Below are 19,071 nucleotides of genomic sequence, written 5' to 3'. Positions count from 1 at the left end.
GCCGCGTCTATGTGTTTGTGTGTGTGTGTGTGTGTGTGCTTTTGCGTGGTGAGTACACATACCCTACAGCAAATTTAAAAAAATAGTAATAACAAAATTTTAAAAATAATTTCTGACAACTCAATCATCCCACAGATAACGATAAACTCTGGATGAAACACATAAGGTGGGAGGGGGGCTACCTAAGGGCTCTGGATAGTAAACAAAAGCAGATGGGGGCCGGATAGAGGGAGGAAGCATTCCCCTGAAACTTTGTAACTACAAGTTGGCCTTCATGTAGGTGTCTGGTTGGGATTCATGTCTAGTTTGGGATTTTGCCAAAAACAAACAAACAAACAAACCCCTCAACTTAGGACTGGCCCTGTAACACACTGGTAGAGTGCTGTGCATAGGGAGCTGGATTCTACATAGCCAACCATGCTTTGAATTCAGGCCCAGGGCTTGGAAAACATCAGGCACATGTGAATGCATGCCCCAAATCCCGATGGGATGGAGAAATGGAGAAAATAAGAATTGTGGCATGACTATACCCCCTTGAGGCATGCTTCTCTCTCTCTTTGGCAAGTGCACATGCCCTCTAGAAATTAAAAAAAATCAACTTCAAGTGGTCAACTTAAAGTTAATAGTACTGTTCTCCAGACTACCAGTAGAAACAAATGAAAATAATTCCTTAAAGAATTCTAAGTGAGGGGGGTCAGTGGGTGGTATGATGGATAAAGGCGCTGAGCTCCCACATGGCTGACAACAGGTTCAAATACTGGACCTGGCAGCTTGCTTTCTCACTTTCTCTCTCTCTGTCTCTCTCTGATGAATGTGTGTGCTCTAGAGCAAAATTTTTAAATGATGGTAATGATGAATAAAATTAAATAAATAATTATTTTTAAAAAATTCGAAGTGAACTCAGGTAGACTAGGTACCTATCATATAATCAACCCACCAATCCCTTTTCTAGCGATATACCTAAAGAAATTCTTACAGTGGAAAAAATGTACAAATACTTTAAATATCAAAACAAAACCTAGCAAATAGCCCAGGTTTTTGAACGAAATAGATAAATTCTATTCTATCAGGTCATCTGGAAAGTCATGACATTTTTTGTTTTTCTGTGTGAAAATGCATCATGACTTTCCCGATGATCCTATAGTTACGCAATTAAATAAAATACTGGAATTAAAATTAACTATAGCTACTCACTCCAACATAAATGAATCTCAGGAACATAGCACTGAACAAAAGAACAAGACACAGTATCACCTAAGATATGGATTTCAAATGTAGTATATAATGAGGGCCAGTACCGTAGCCTGATTGTTAAAGGAGTAAGATCCCACATAAGTGATCATTGTTCAAATACTGGCCCAGTAGCTTGAAAAACAGCTGGACATGTGTGCCTGTGTGCTCAAAATCCCAACTGGATGAAGAAATGGAGGAGAAGGAATTGTAGTGTGACCTCACCCCCTTCTGAGGTGCTTTCTCCCTCTTTGTCACCTCTCTCTCTCTCTCTCTGGCAAGTACTTGTGCCTTCTGTCATTTTTTAAAAAGGTATTATATAATGAAACAACATTTAGGAACACACACATGTGTGTTGAAAGTAAAGAAAAGTAAGGGAATTATTTACCTGAATTTTATTTCAAACTAGCTGCTACCTCTGAGTGGGAGGAAGAAGAATGCACTCGGAGGCAGACAGTTGACTTCAGAATTATCAGCAATGTTCTATTTTCACAAGCTGGGACTAGAGCAATAATTTTATTTAACTCTGTTTTCATTCTTCAAAATGCACATGCATGTAATATATACTATTCTAAGTATAATTATTTGACTAATTTTTTAAAATCCAGTTAACAAACAAAGGGGCAGCTGGCTATTGAAATGACTTCTGAAACAAATAGTGAGTTGTTAATTTAAAAGATAAGGTAAGAATGCAGATTTTCTTACTGTGGCATGCATATAGGTACACTTGTGCCTGGCCTACCATAGAAGAGTACCAGAGTAGACCCTCAAAGGTCATCCAGTCCAGCACCCAGTCTTTTTGACAGAAGCAAATTAAATCTCATCAGAAAATATAATGTCCAAGTGTACATTAAAATTTGCCTCAAAACAGCAAGATGCAGTGGTACAGCATAACACAACACTTCACGATGTTGAAGTCATGTGGGAAGGATTTAGGTTCAAAACTTGAAGTCTCCCTGTGCACCCTGGGCAAGCATGCATGCCTATGACTCCGGCTGGCTGTGGCTGGGGCGGGGGTGAGTCATGGCATAAAGACCCTTTGGGGGATACTTTTCATGCTCTCTCACAGAAAAAAAGAAATATATAAACATTTTTCAAAGAAAAACTGCCTCAAGACGTGAATCCACATTCCCCTTTGGTAGGTTGCTCTGCATGTGCCTTTCCTCCAAGTGAATGTTATTGTGCCTTCTTTATAAATATACATTATGAATATTGTAAAATACAAAAATGAAGAGAGAAGAATAATGAACTTCATATAACTCTTTCAGAGTAACATGTAACAAAATGCTGTCACCCTAACTTTATCCCTTTTGTCTTATTTCTAAATTATTTTAAAACACATCTCAAGCATACCATTTTGCACCAACATACTTCAGTATACATATTTATATACTATAGACATTTTTATTACACATCTACAATGACATCATCACTCCAAACGAAATTAACATTTCCTCGGTATTATCTAAAACCTAGGCATATTCATACCTGCAAGAATACCTGAAAAATTAATTTTATAATTATTTATTTCTTTCATCCATGAATGAGAGAGATTGAGAAAGAGAGACAGAGAGAGACAGCAGTCCTGCTAGGGTCCCAGCACTGCAATCAACACGTAGCCTTCAGTCAGGCCTGAATCATGCCCAGTCTATTCAGGGAGGTCTCTGAAATTGAACAAGGAACCTTCCCATGTGGGATTGCCTTGCTTGCAAAGAATGCTTTTTGTTTGTTTGTTTGTTTTTGTTTTTGTTTTTTTAACCAGTACACCACCATCTGGCCCTTTATAATTATTTTAATTGAACTGCACCGATTTTTATACCACTGCTTAATATTCACTGGTCTGGGTGAACTTGCAATTTTATGTAATTAATTAATTTCTTATTTATATTTAATTGTTGTACATCTTTGTGAGGTACAATATGGCCTTTCAAAGCATGTGTTCAGTGTGCGATAATCGAATCAAGGCCATTAACCATATTCATCATTTTCAACGAAGACCACCATGTTATGATGTGTACTTTCAATTTTTTGCTCTACTAGCTTTTCTTTTTCTTTTTAGATATTAACAATATCCCTTCTTTTTCACACTCTGTTTTGGTATGCCATTCCCTGGGCCAAGGCTTAGTATTCTAAGATGGTTCCTTAAGTAGCAACCACCCCTCGCCTGCTACTAGTCTAGCTGCTGTGTTTGCTTTACAAACCCCAAAACCACTCTGACTTCTACCTAGGGCTAGTAGTAAAATCCCACTGTTTAGGGGTTTCCAAATAGTAATCACAAAGCCCAGGAAATTACTTGTATAAATGTTTTATAGTCTTCTTCGTTGACAAGGATTTTTTTAAATAAACAATCCCATTGATGCTATAAGCAGTGTGCTTTAGGAAGATACATTCTCCCAGCTGCTTCCATGTGGGGAAGAAAGACTTCCATAATCCATATAGGAAGGCATCATTAAAAAATGTTTTAGGGATCAGCAGTCAGTGCAATGGCTATGTCACTGGACTTCCATGTAGTCAACTGTGGTTCAATTCCCAGACCAGGCAGCTTAAACTCATGCCAGGTGTGTGTGCATGCATGCCCAAGATCCCGAGAGGAGAATGGAGGAGAAGGGATTGTGGCATGGCCATCCTCCTTGGGGGATGATTTCTCGCTTTCTGTCTGTTTCTGTCTTTCTGGTGAGCACACATGCCCTATAGCAAAAACCTCTCAAAAAAAAAAAAAAGTTTTAAAAACATGTATCTTGTGATCCAGCAATTCTACCTCTTTGTATTTCCCATAAAGAAACAGTCATGTGTATGCTCAAAGAGCTTTGTATAAGGACTTTTGCTACACTTTTATTCGTAATAAAGCAAAATTTAAGAAAAAAATAAATGCTTATTAATAGAGGATCAATGTATCCATTCTATAAAGGACAATGCAGTAGTTTAAAAGAATGAAGTAAATTTGCATTTTAGCGTTGGAAGATCACCAAAATATCAAGATACTTTGGTAAATTTGAGAAGCACACAGGTTCTATGGCCTGATGGATAAGGCATCCAGGTCCCACAAAGCCCCCTACACAGTTCAAGTCCTGGACCCAGTGGCTTGTAAAACACATTGGGCATATGTGCATGCATGCCCAAAATCCTAAATGGGGTGAGATATAGAAGAGAAAGGATTAAAGCATGACCATTCCCCATGAGGGGTTGCTTTCTCCTTTCCCTCTCTCTCTCCGTCTCTTTCTCTGTCTCTCTCTGGCTAGTGCACATGCCCTCTAGCAAAAACAAAAACAAAACAAACAAAACCACAGGCTACAGAAAAATAGATAAGATGCCCATTTGTGGGAAAACACATACCAATCTATAAATCTCTAATATATACATTTACTGAATGCACAGAAAAAAAAAGTCTGAAAGGATACCTACCAAATGGGAAACTGATTATCTCTAGAAAGAAGAGGAGAGATGGGGGAGGGTAGTCAAGGCCAAGGGGAATTTAACACTATCTGTATCATTTATCAGTTTCAATGACAATGCAGCTGTATGTTACGTGTATAATTTGTAATAAGTGAAAATGTTAAACGAAAAGAAAGTCCTATATGCTTTTCACTGGCAAAGGTGAAATTACAGGTTCACTTAGATGAAGTTTCAAACATTTACTGAGAGTGAACTCTGTGGCAGATGCTATGAGCCTAGAAACATAAATGAGCAATGGGCCCTGTCTTCCTTCCAAGGGCTTCTCTACCAGACAGATAGACAGGATATAAATCCATGGAAAGAGTCTCTAAAAGCAAATTACCCATCTACACCCAGCATGTTGTTCAGGGATGAGGGGAAGCAGTATAGACTGGTATGACTACAAGGAAGGCCTCAAGGAAGAGCTGGTTGCTGAGCTGAATCTTAAAGACAAGATGAGATGATAAGATGCGAGTAGGAGGGGAAGTCATTTCTGTCCTGTTTGTAGTTTCATTGAATAACAGACAAAGAGAGGAAGGGAGTCCCAAGCACTTTTTACAGTCATGGGCTCCCTGGGCAGCTCTTCCCATTGATAGACTCTACTTCCTGGGCTCATTACCAAAAAAAGGTCCAGCCATGGTACAGCTCAACTAAAATTGTGAATAATCCAAGAATTATTTCAATTTGGCTTTGGAAGGTATTGTGTAATTTTTCCCCCAGCAGATTTAACTTCCCTAATTACGTTCTGCTCATCAGATGCTAAAGCAAGTTTCTTTCTTTCTAAGCCCACATTGTAAAACCTGTCCCTGCCTGATTCTCCCTACCACCCTCTTTCCACTCTATACCACCACCTGCAGCCAGCCTTATCTGTCTCAAGTTTATCCTAAGTGAGGCTCTAGCTGGGTGAATCAGTGGATGCTAATGAAATAGTTACCAAATAATCCTTATTAATGTGTTATCTCTTAGAAAATACATTTGCTTGGGAACCAGCAGTTAGCGTAATGGCTATGTCGCTGGACTCCCACGTAGTCGACCGCGGTTCACATCCCGGACCCGGTGGCTTAAAACTCACACCGGGCGCGTGTGCGTACGTGCCCAAGATCCCGAGAGGAGAATGGAGGAGAAGGGATTGCGGCGTGACCATCCCCCCTGGGGGGTGATTTCTCGCTTTCTGTCTCTATGTCTCTCTCTGTCTGTCTGGCGAGCGCACGCGCCCTATAGCGAAAAAAAAAAACCTCTCCAAAAAAAAAAAAAATACATTTGCTTAATCAGGCAAAAATAAATAGGTATGCCAAAAGTTAAAAAAACTAATAAATACTTAATGGTTAAAGTTTTAGCCAATGGCTTTAAGACCAAAACACAAGCTATTTGATGGTTTGGACCTTTGTCTGGGTCATCTCTGCCTAGATAGGGAGGACTTTCAGGCAACAGATGAGAAGATTCTCATTGGGTTGGGTCTCTGCCATATCATTTTACCTGGAGCCTTGGGACACTGCACAAGGAATCCACAAATCTGAACTCTTAGTAGGTTTTGGAGCCTGTTGGTCCATGGCAAGGGCCTTCTGTTAATAAACACTCAGCCTAGCCTGCAAGCATGCTCTTTTCATGGGCTCATAGTGTACCTGCCTTCAGTGCTAAGCCAGATGTTTAATTTTTTTTTTTTCATCCCAACTGGTCTAGTACCCAGAGTAGTCTCCATCAAGCACCAGTGGAGGATATATGGTTTTCCACCTCCCTCTGCTGTATTATCGAGATGTCAAAAGGCTGTAGTGGAAAAGAACTGAGATCTTCCTTCTGGTGTTCTTTCTGGAGAAGGCATTTCAATCTGCTAAAGAAGCAAGATCTTCTCTCCCAAAACTAAGGAGAAAAATTACTTGATTCAGAATCACAGCCTTAGCTGCTGTCCACTACCAATAAGAAGCTGAGCTTTATCTTTTTCATTTTCTTTCCATCACAGACCCTTGAGCAAGAAAGAAAGGGGTAGTTTTGTCCATTACAGAGTCAGAATTATGTGGATCAGGTCAGAGAGTTGAAGAGAAGAGATAAAACAGACCTATCTGGGCTTACCAGGTGATCCAGGAAGTTCAATAGTAAGAGCCAATGTTTATTGAGTACTCCGTAATGATTGGGTCATCGGAAAAGTCATGCCACATTTTTACATAGAAAAATACATCATGTCTTTCCTGATGATCTAATATATGCTGGACACTGCAATAAGCACTTCTTACAACAACCTCCTAAGGTAGGTAACATTACTGTCATTACCATTTTAAAGATGAGAGGGTAAAAATGAGGTTCAGTAAAGGTCAGTAATTTACCATGGATCACATAGGAAGATAATGGTGAATTCACATCTAGAGAATCTGGCCCTAGCCAGTACCACACTGCCATAAGTGCCAGGAAAACATCTGGGCAAGTGGGAGAAAAATCAGCAGTTTACCGGCAGAGGAACAGCTGGGTTATAGGTAAGTGCCATCAGGGAAGTGCAACAGTAGCTGGGGTATGGGAAGGTGGCAGGAAAGGTAATGTGTAGAAGAAGTGAAGCAGAATCTGGCAAGGATCCTAGTACCCGGCCTAGAATCAAGTGGGAGGCCTCCAGTGCCCAGAAGGATTAGTAAGTGGAAGACAACAGCACAATTATATCAAGATGGACACTTAAGTTTGAGAAGACTCCCCAGGAAATTGATGACAAGGCTGGCTCAATGTGGAACTGTGTGTTGGGTCAAGAACCATATCATTGATCTCTCCTGCCTAGAAAGAGGAGGAGACAGGGCTGGTACTTCATGTATATGGAAACTGAATCATTCCAGCTGTGGGTCCAGGAACCCAAGTAGGATTAAAACTAAGAGAGGGGCATTATTTTAGAGCTGTAATATAAGATCTGCCAGTTCAGGGCATAGCAAGGGAAAATTGGGATTACTTAAACCTTAAACTTTTCATTATATATACTGCATCATGTCTAAATCTATCTTATAACAAGGCTATTTTGACTTGGTTTTCTTTATGTTGAAATTAAAATGATGTCTTAATGGAAAGACTGTCCCTTTTATTCACAGAAAGCAGTGGATGCAAGTTGCTAGAGAATGTCCCTTCAAAATGTTCTCTATCACTTTCAAGTTTAGCACTATGATATGCAATCCATTTTTTTCTGCTCCTCTTTGGACTGTGAGATGGAAACGAAAGTTACTACCCACTATGAAAGAGGCAGGGGAGAGTTCATTGCGTAAACTCTGTATCTAAGAGCTCACAGCATAGGGGGCCCCCAGGAAATGGTACACAAGCAGTTCTATTTATTTCCAGTGACTTCTATTCCCTCTTTTCCCCTCACTGGAACTAAACTTTCTGGAAATAGCAGGACCTTGGTCCCAATCCCATGAAAATGGGCCTGCACTACATTCTATCACCTCAAGGCCCTGATAGTAAATAAAGTCCTGCTAATGTCTGAGTTGCAAAAATTATTATGAGTCAGTTGATGTGTCCTAGCTTTTACTATTCTGCAGGCCAGAGTATTGATTGCAACTGACAGTTGGGGTCATGCTAAAATCACTCCTGCAAAATATACACCAGGTTTTTTTTATAAATAAAGAAAATTAAGAATGTCTACATGAATGCTATCTATGAAATGAATTTGAGCGTATTGATTACTGTGGATACTATAGTGCCCTTCAGATCCACCCTTCATGATTAAGATATTCATTTTCCACTTGCTGAGAGTATTGATAGCCTAAAAGGATTAAGCTGAGCCCCTATCCAGGATTTGCATATGCATGCCCATTTATCCCATTATAGTCCTGATTCTGATGTGAATAGAAACTATATCTATTAAAGAAATTTAAGTTGTCATTAAAAACCTTCCAACAGAGAAAGCTTCATTTCTTGAGCCAGCAGGTTGTATGGAGGTTAAGGCACTGGATCTCACATGAACAACTGTGCCATCCAAGTCCCAGATCCAGCAGCTTGAAAATCACATCGGGCGTGTGTGTGTGTGTGTGTGTGTGTGTGCCTAAAGTCCTGAGATAAGACTGACTGGAGGAGAAAGGATTGTGGCATAACCATCCCCCCAGGGGCGTGGTTTCTGACTTTCCCTCTCTCTTTCTCTCTGGAGAGCACATGCACCATATAGAAAAAAAAAAAAAAAAAAAAAAAAAACAGAAAGAAAGAAAATTTTATGCCTGCATGGCCTTACTGATAAATTCTACCAAACATGTAAGGAAGAAATAGTGTCAATTCTACTCAAACTCTTGTACAAAACTGAAGAGGAAGAAGTATTTCCCATCTCATTGTGAGAGTTCAACATTAGAATGATATCAAAACAGGACAAAACTATTATCATAAATGAATAAAAGACCAGTATCTCTCACAAATAAAACACAAAATTCTAAACAAAATCTTAGCAAATGAAATTCAACAATATGAGAAAAGGTTGGTACAACATGACAAAATAGTGTTTATCCATGGAATGAAATGTAGATCTAATATTTCAAAGTCAATCAATATAATTCATGATATCAACAGAATATTTTTTAAAAACACTTCATCATCTCAATAGAGACAGAGAAGGCATCTGGTAAAATATAACATCCGTTCCTGATTTTTAAAAAATTCTCATGATAACAGAAATAGAAGGAAAATTTCTTAACCTGAGAAGAAACATCTATGAAAAATTCTACATGATTATAGGCACAATAATGAATGCAAATAGGGAAAAGGTGTACCACAGCAAAGGAAAAAAAAGAAAGTCATTGACTATTCAATTTATATTTTCCCCAAAAAAAACCTAATAGCCCTATTATAGAATGTGCATAAAATAATGTAATGTTCAATGCTGAAGATGATGAATATGTATATATCTGTGATATGATCATTACACATTGGATGCATGCTGTGAAAACACATACTGTATGCCAGAACAAAACAGTTAAGTTTAAAAAAAAAAAAGCTATAGTCAAGATAATAGCGAAAAACAGTATTTCCTCGCTAAAATTGGGATCAAGGCAAGAATTTCTATTCTCATCATCTCTAGGTATTTCTTGTTTTTGTTTTTTAAACATTTATTTATTTATCTGTCTATTTGTTGTAATTTTCAGACCACCAGGTCCGGTACTTGAACCTTGGTTGGCCATATGGGAGTACAACACCTCAACCACCACACCACCTGTCAGCCCCATTCTCATCATTTCTATTCAACATTATACTACAGTTCTTACTCAATACAATAAGGCAGGAAAAATATATAAAAGGCATCCAATGGTAAAGAAGTAAAACTGTCTTTGAGGATGACATGACTGCCTATATAGAAAACCCTACAGAACCTACATAGAAGCTACTACAATGAATAAGTGAATTTAACAAGGTTGCAGGATAGAAGATTAACATACAAAAATTGTATATTTATGCTAGCAACAAATAACTGGATATTGAAATTTAAAAGCAACACCATTTATAACAGTTTCAAGAATATTAAATACTCATGGATGAAGTTGACAAAAGATGCAGAGTATCTATATGCTGAGAAATACAAAATGCTGATGAAAGAAATCAAGGGGATTTAAGTAAATAGGGGAAATATATTTTGTTCATGGACAAAAATAACTCAGTAATGTTAGGATATCAATTCTTCCAAATTTTACCTATAGATTCAATATATTTGAATATACATTCAATATCCCAATAAAAATCTCATCAGGCTTTTTAAAAGATATGAACAAAGTCTAAAATTCATATGGAAATACATATAACCTATAATAGCTCAAAATCTTCCAAAAATAACATTGGAGGACTTTTGTTATCTGATTATAATATTTACAAAGCTATTGTAACCCAAATACTTTGGTGTTGGCATAAACATAGAAAAATCAATGAAACAGAATAGAAAGTTTAGAATATATATGAACAGTTGATTTTTGATTAGCTGCAGAAGCAATTCAGGGGGGACAGATAGTTTTTTCCAAACAAATAGTGCTGAAAAAAATGGAGGAGGCCAGATAACAAGAAACGTGAGTGGGCTCTATGAGCTGAGAGTGACTCCTGTCTCACAGCAAACAAGGAAATGGGGACCACAGTCCCACCAACACAAGGAACTAAATTCCACACCAACAACATTAAATAAGCTTGGATAGAGATTTTACCCCAGAATCTAGAAACAAGAATTCAGCCCAACTGCCACCTTAACCTTAGAATTGTGAAACCCTTACCAGTCTAGTCATACTGCTCTGAACTTCTGACCTATAGATCTCTGAACAAACAAATGGGTATTGATTAAAGCTGGTAAAAATGTTATGTAATAGAAAATTATTATTTGGTTATTATTATTATATTATTACATGCTTATTTGTTATGTAATAGGAAATCACAGCATCTGACAACCTGTATACTGAACATATACAAAAAACTGAAAACTCAGTAATTAAAAAAACAATTTAAAATGGAAAAAGGTTTTGACAAATGCTTCACCAAAATAAATACATGAATAGACAACAAGCACATGAAAAAAAAGTTCAACAATACAAGTCATTTGAGAGCTATAAATGAAAACCATAATGATATATCCCTACTCTCACATTATACTATATAAATTTTGTGAAATGATTAATAACAACTTTGGCCAGGATACAGAGCAAGTAGAACTCTCATACACTGCTACTGGAAATGTAACATAGTACAACCACTTTAAAAAGTAGTTTGGCAATATATTTTCTTTCTTTTTTTTTTAAGGGAAAAATCATCTCCCTGTGGGAATGGCCATTCCACAATCCCTTCTCCTTGCAAACTTTTCTCCTCCATTCTCCTCCTGGAATTTTGGGCATGCAGGCACATGCACCAAAATGAATTTCAAGCCACCAGGTCTGGGATTCAAATTGTGACCAACCATGTCAAAGTCCAGCACCTTAACCACTCACTATGGCACCTGCTGGCCTGGTAGTTTCTTTTTTTTATTGATATATAGTAATATTTATTTGTAGGTACAATGTGATTTTTCAGTATAAGAAAAACACACTGTTTTCTTAAATTAAGGTAACAGTATATCCCTCATATTGGCCATTTGTCATTAGTTTGTGTGAGGAACATTTAAAATAATCTTTTTTTTTTTAATGAGAGGTTTTTGCTACTGGGTGCATGTGCTCGCCAGAAAGACAGAGAGAGACATAGAGACAAAAGGCAAGAAATCACTCCCCAGGGGAATGGCCACACTGCAATCCCTTCTCCTCCATTCTCCTCTCGGGATTTGGGCACACACACACACACATGCACTGGGTGTGAGTTTAAGCCACTGTGTCTGGGACTCGAACCACTGTCAACTACATGGAAGTCCAGCAACATAGTTATTATGCCAACTGCTGGTCCCTAAAATAATATTTTTTAGTTACTCTGAAATATACAGTAAATTGTCATTAACTATACTCACCCTACTGTTTTATAACACTAGCAATTGTTTCTCTTCTTACCCATCTGCAATTGTGTTTTCATTCATCAGCATTCCTCTATCCCTGCCTCCTCCTTATCCTACCTCATCCTATAGTAGTTATTCTTTATCTGTCTACTTCTAGGAGGTCATTTTAAAAATTTCCACGAGTGAAAATATGTGATATTTCTTTTCTGTACTTGGTTTATTTAACTTAGCATAATGTCCACCAGGTATGCCCATTTTACCTTAAATGATAGAATTTCATTCTTTTTAACAGTTTAAAAATTTCTTTACAATACTACTTAGGCCCTTCCTGGTGGCGTACATGGGAAGGAACCATTGCACAGTGGCTGAGGCAACATGGAAGGCCTAGGTTTGGTTCCCAGCCCACCCTAAAATAGGCTAGCACAATGGCCTCCTGCTTGTACTGCTAGTTAACTGGGGGGCTAGGACAGAAAGGTTTTAAGATAGTGAGAACTTGTTAGGAATACCTATTTTGGGATGCCTCCATGGCCTGGTGATTAAGGCAGCCAGATCCCGCATGGCCAACCATGTAGCTTGAGTCCCAGACCCAGTAGCTCTAGAAACATGCTGGACACATATACATGCTCACCCAAAATCCTGAAAAGAGAGAGGGATGGAGAAGGGATTTCAGCATGACCATACCCCATGAGAGGATAGGAGGTGCTTTTTCCTCTCTCTCCCACAAGTGTGAATGCCTACTAGCCATCCTCACTCACATACATTCACTCTCTCTCATTAAAAAGGTAAAAACATGTTGATATAGAAACTTACAAACAACTGTTCATGAAAGCTTTATTTGTAACAGCCCCAAACTTGATACAACCCAAATATCCATCAACTGACAAATGAATAAACAAATTGTGGTATATCTGTACAATGGAATATTGTAATTCAGCAATAAAAAGGAATGATCTATTGGTGTACACGACAACATGGATAAATTGCAAAATAATCATAATGAAAGAAGTCAGAAAAAAAATACATATGCTAGGATTTCATTTATTTAAGACTTTAGAAAACATAAAATGATCTGTAATGATAAACAGTAGATCAGCTGCCTAGGGATGGGATAAGGTGTAAAGAGGGGCCAAGGGGGAATTTATAAAGGGCACAAATAAGCTTTTAAGGGTTATGAACAAGTACATTATCTTGATTGTTTGATGGGACACGTACATCGAAACTTATCAAATTGCACAAGTTAGTTCATACTCATGTATGTATAGGCTGCATACTGCAGTCAAGAAATATCTTGAGAGATGACTATGATGAAAACAGATGATCAATATTAAATAAAGGTATTTCTTTTTTCCAGATACTTGCATTTTCAGCAAGTTCCAATGCCTTTGTTCATGGGAGTGACTAAAATTCAGGTTGTGATGCAGTATAAGAGAATGTTTAAACCTACTGGTGCCAGAGCCAGACTGCTCTAGTTTGAATCACAACTCCTTCAATTCACTAGCCATGTGGCCTCCAGTATATTTAACTTTTCTGTGTCTTAGTTTTCTTATCTAAAAAGGCACATAGTAAATATCAATAAAAGTAAGCTATTATTACTCTGCATATATGAAGGGACATCAGAAAGATCACAGAAGGCCCAGCTGGTGGCATGGTGGTGAACATGGCTGGATCCAACATGGCCTTCAGAGTTTGAGTCCCTGACCTAGTGGCTTGAAAACCACATGGGATGTACATATATGTGTGGCCCAAAATGCCAGAAAGAGAGTAGAGGAGAAGAGACTGTGATGTGGCTATCCCCTCAGGGGGTGATTTCACTCACATTCTCTCTCTCTCTCCTTGGTGAGTACACATGCCCCCCCCCAAAAAAAACCAAACAAACAAAACAAAACAAAAAAAACTAAAACAAATGAATGAAAAAGCTCATGGAAAGATCCAGCCATGGTGGCACAGGCAGTAGTGTACTTATCTGCAGGGCTTTAAGCCAAATGGAAAACCACAGATTAGGATCCTTAGTTAACCTGAAATATAACGAGTGCATGCATGCCCATGTTCATGACTAGCTGGAGGGCTGGAGGAAGCAGATTGAGGAATGATGAGACCCTCTTGAGGGTGAATGTTTTTCTCACTCACTCACTTTCTCTCTTATAAGCAGTCCTTTTTTCCCTCTCTCTCATGAAAGAAGTAAAATTAGAAAACAAAGAGAAAAGTTTGTGTAAGAATTGAATTAAAATACAAGTTTATTTTGGCAAAAAAAAATTGAAATTGATATAGTTTTTTCAGAGTATATTTTTCCACAAACTTTTTGAATACTATTTCTTGAATAATCAATGCATTCCTAATTTTGTGGCAGAAAAGGGGACTGTTAGCAGAACTATGAATAGGCCATTAGGGAGTCTCACCACTTCCACCAGTAGCACAAAAAAGATCAGTTGCTCACCTTCTTTCTAACTGCAGGGGACCATAATTAACACCTAGTACAGCATATAATGTACTTTTGTCATAAATGCACAACTTAACTGGTGACTCTTGGCATAGTGACATTACCTTATGCCAGTTTCTTGGCCTCTGTACCACCCACTGAATAAAATCTATACCTCCATGGTCTTTTCCCCCTTAAAATAAACTTTCATAATCCAGTCCCTTAACTCATCAGATATACAATAACTGTTTATTTATTCAACAGATAATTTAATAACTTCTTACTACATCCTGGGCAAAGTATGAACAGTAATGAATATAGTGGTAAATATATAGTGCTGTGAGGTTCCAGTGCCAGTGCTCATCTCTTTGTGTGTGCATCCCAACACCCCCAGATTTGCCTTCGGGGCCTGGGGTTCCCATGCATTGCATACCCTCTTCATTAAGTCCTATGTCCATAGCTTATGCCCAGTTCGCTGTAAGCTGAAAGGTTAGGAGAGGAGTTAACCACCTGAAGCTACTTACATAAACTTTACCTGCTCTGATCTGGAAGTCCTCCACCAGGAACACATCTAGGATCTAAAGCTGATCTTTCCCCCTCCAACACTACCAAATATACTCAAATAAATAGAAAAAAAGTAAATACTTTATCAAATGACCAAAAATCAGTGCAGAGACAGAAGAAATGTGAGAAAACAAGGAAATAACTCTTCCCCCAAGGGAACACAATAACCCTTTACCAACAACAAACAACACAGAAGAATTCATAGAAATGTCCAAAAGAGAATTCAAAACATTCATGAACTGTGACAAAACTCAATGAGATGGAAGAAAAAAACAATCAGTTCCGGGAAATGGGAAAATCATCCCAGGACATAAAAGAGAAATTCCATAAAGAGATACACACCCTAAAAAAGAGTCAAACAGAGCATCTGGAAATGAAGAATACAAATACAAGAAATTAAAAACTTCATCTAAAGCATTAACAGCAGATTAGACCTTGCAGAAAGAAATAATTTCTTACCTTAAAGACAAAGTCTCCAAAATAGACCAAACCATCAAAAAGAAAGAAAAATAAATAAACAAGAATGTGAGAATAACATACCAGTAATTCTTACACATTGTTAAATGCCCAAATATCCATATAATAAATATTCTGGAAAGTGAAGAAGCTGGATAGGTATAGAAAACCTCTTCCATTAAATACTATTTGAAAATTTTTCAATTCTACAGAAAAATAGAGAAATTCAGACCCAGGAAATACAAACAACTTCAAATAAAATTAACATAAAAATATCCTCTCCAAAACACTTCATAGACATATTGTTAAAAATCAAAGGTAGAACCAAAGAAAGTAATCCAATTTACCATAACCACAAAATGTATAAGATACCCAGGAATAAATCTAACCAAAGAAGTCAAAGATCTCTATAAGGAAAACTACGAAAATCTTAATAAATAAATAAATCAGTAAATAAATAAATAAATACACACACAAAAAAAGAGTGTCATACCATGTTCCTGGATTGGAAGAATATAATCAAAATGGCAATTCTACCCAAATTAATGTACATATTTAATGCAATCCCAATCAAATTACCAGAGATTTTTCAGAGATCTAGAGCAGACAATCATAGAATTTGTCTGGAATCATAAAAGACCCAGTATTACCAAAGTAATCCTATGCAAGGAGAGTGGAGTAGGAGAATGGAGTAACAGGTGTCTCACTCCCTGACCCCAAAATATATTGCAAAGCTGTGAAAATCAAAAAAGTATTGTATTGGCACAAATACAGACATGCAGACCAATGAAACACAATAGAGACACCAGAAATAAACCCCAAGACATATAGCCAACTGATTTTTTACAAAGGGTCAATCCAGGGGAAAAAGAAAACCTCTTTATCAAATGGTGTTAGAAAAACTGGGTACTCATCTGCAGAAGGATAAATCTGGATCTCTATCTCTCACCATTAACAAAAATCAACTCAAAGTGGATCAAAGATCTAAACATAAGACCTCAAAACTATAAAACTACTGGTGGAAAACACTGGGGAAACTCTTGGAGACATTGGAGTAAGAAAAGACTTCTCAAGATCCCCAAGGCACAAGCAATAATCCCAAAAATAGACAAGTGGGATTACATCAGATTAAGAAGTTTTTGTACAGCAAAAGACACAATGATTAGTATGAATCGACAACCCTTGGAATGGGAGAATACTTTTGTAAACTATGTCTCAGATAAAGGCCTGATAACCAGAATACGCAGAGAACTCAAGTGGCTTATCTGAAAAAAAAAAATCAACCCAATTAAAAGATGGGGAAATGAACAAACAACTCTCTGAGAAAGACATATGAACAACCAAAAAGCATATAAAAAAATACTCAACATCCCTCATAATAAGGGAGATGCAAATCAAAACCACAATGAAGGACCAGAAGTTAGCATAATGGCTATGTCACTGGACTCCCATGTAGTCGACCGTGGTTCGAGTCCCGGACCCGGTGGCTTAAAACTCACGCTGGGTGCGTGTGTGTGCGTGCCCAAGATCCCAAGAGGAGAATGGAGGAGAAGGGATTGCAATGTAGCCATCCCCCCTGGGGGGTGATTTCACACTTTCTGTCTTTCTGTCTTTCTCTGTCTTTCTGGCGAGCATATGCACCCTATAGCAAAAACAAACAAACAAACAAAAAAGTTTGGTAGTTGCCACGGATTAGCGGAGAGCACAGGATTTTCAGGGCAGCAAAATTATTCAGTGCACTGTAACAGACACATGGCGTTACACGTTTGTCCAAATCCATAGAATGTACAACACCCTAATGGAAACTGTGAACTTTGAGAGATAATGTTGTTTAGAGACCTTCAGAGACAAGCAGATAATGTTTATCAATTTGACAAAGCTACCCCTATGGTACAGGGTGTCTATGGGGGAGGAGGGTGCCTGTGAGGCACAGGGGTACATGGAAAGCCTGTGTTTTCCACTCAGTTTTGCTGTGTACATCAAACTGTTCTTAAAAACAGAGCCAATTAGAGAGTAAAAACTAAATGAAAAAAAAGAACATTTAAGGGACTTGGTAAATTTTCCACTGTTATACATTATTTGAGAAAAGGACTTTAAAAGATCCACAACCGTTTATAACTAAACCTGTCTTTCACTGAAAGGTTTTTGGTTTTGTCTTTTTTTTTTTTTTCACTGAAAACTGTGCTCAATAGTCAAGACTGAAGTCAAGACCTGGCGAGGACAGGGTGAGACAGCAGTCACCATTTTATGGCTCATTGAAACACTAGTTCTACAGGACGCTAAAGGGCCTCACTTCAGGGAAAGTGTTTGGGAAATCCAGGGCTTGTCCCTGGTTTTATTTTGTCCCTTTCATTAAGAACTTCTCAGTGCCTCCCAAACACGTATACTCTTTGTGAATGAGGTTCCTAAGGGAATTTACAGTAAGTTTGCAGCATTTCCCAAACTTCTGTGGCCATAGGGCCCTTTGCCTTCTTTTAGACACACTCATGTTGAAGGTACAGGAGAGTCATTCGGGTTGGGTGATAACGTGGTGTCTATCACGGCTGAGGCTTTTGCGCTTCCTCTTGTTTCCTTGGTTGTGGGCCTCCTAGCTTGCTTATTTTGGTGGCTGCTTTTATTGCTCTCAATACTATCATCTGCAAACTCTCTCATTCATCTGGAGCTCTGAGTGAGATGCTCACTATGGGGATCCCTAGCAGAGGCAACAGCATATTCCCCTGTAATTCATCACTCTGTGGCTCAGGGAGCCTCCCCCTGAGGGCCTTCTGGTCTGTTCTTTATGTGTGGCTAGTCTGATCGGAGTAGCTCGCATGCTTAGATGCTTCCTCGGGATTGTATGCCTACCTTGAGAGCCCAGAGCACATCTACCAGCCTCTAAGAAAGAGGGGTGTTGAATTTCATTCTCTTCCCATAAGAGAGGAAATTCAAGTCCTTTTTAATGAGGTTGGTTAAATTTTCCAAGTAAGCTTCACTAGGCCTATCTCCTGACATCCCTCTCGCCTTGCCTACAGTACAGGGGAGTTCCTGTGTTTTTGTGAGTGGGTGAGCCTGTGCTATTCTGGGTCTTTCTTTCCTCGCTGCCAACAGAGCAGGTGTTTTCATGGAACACCAGAGCTGCTGAGATCACGCTGCCTCCCCTTTTGTGCTTAGCACTGTGCCTGGGCTGGCTGGTGCTGCCAGAACTGTAGTTTATTTCTCTAGCCTTCTTCTCACATTGCATGAAGAGATGAAACAATCTGTCAGACAGAGCCACAATTTTCTCCTTTGTCTCAGAGAGATAAAACTTCCAGTCTTTGTTTTCTTAATATTTACAGTGGAGGGGCCGGCAGGTGGCATGGTGGTGAAAGGCATTGGATTCCCACATAGCTGACTGTGGTTCGAGTCCTGGACGTCTTGGTTTGCTTTCTGTCTTTCCCTTTCTCTCTCTGGTCAGATTAAAAAGTAATAATAATGAATGGAATTAAATAAATTAATAATTCTTGTGGGAAATCTTGTCAATCCCCTGGGGAAAATTTCTCCAAAAGACTAAATCATATTTGTTTGCTTGTGTTTTTTTTTTTTTTTTTTTTCAAGTGTTTTTGTA

General features: G+C 38.3%; 1 pseudogene; it reads right to left on the bottom strand.

The window, feature by feature from the left end:
• LOC114006325 (60S ribosomal protein L6 pseudogene) overlaps positions 1-18,140 on the bottom strand; it is a 62,715-nt pseudogene extending 44,575 nt beyond the window's left edge.
• Between the last annotated feature and the right edge of the window lie 931 nt (positions 18,141-19,071).

This window comes from Tupaia chinensis, unplaced genomic scaffold (genome assembly GCF_000334495.1).
Source record: "Tupaia chinensis unplaced genomic scaffold, TupChi_1.0 Scaffold147010_1, whole genome shotgun sequence".
In the NCBI taxonomy this organism is placed as follows: Eukaryota; Metazoa; Chordata; class Mammalia; order Scandentia; family Tupaiidae; genus Tupaia; species Tupaia belangeri.
This window is presented reverse-complemented; position numbering and strand designations above follow the sequence as displayed.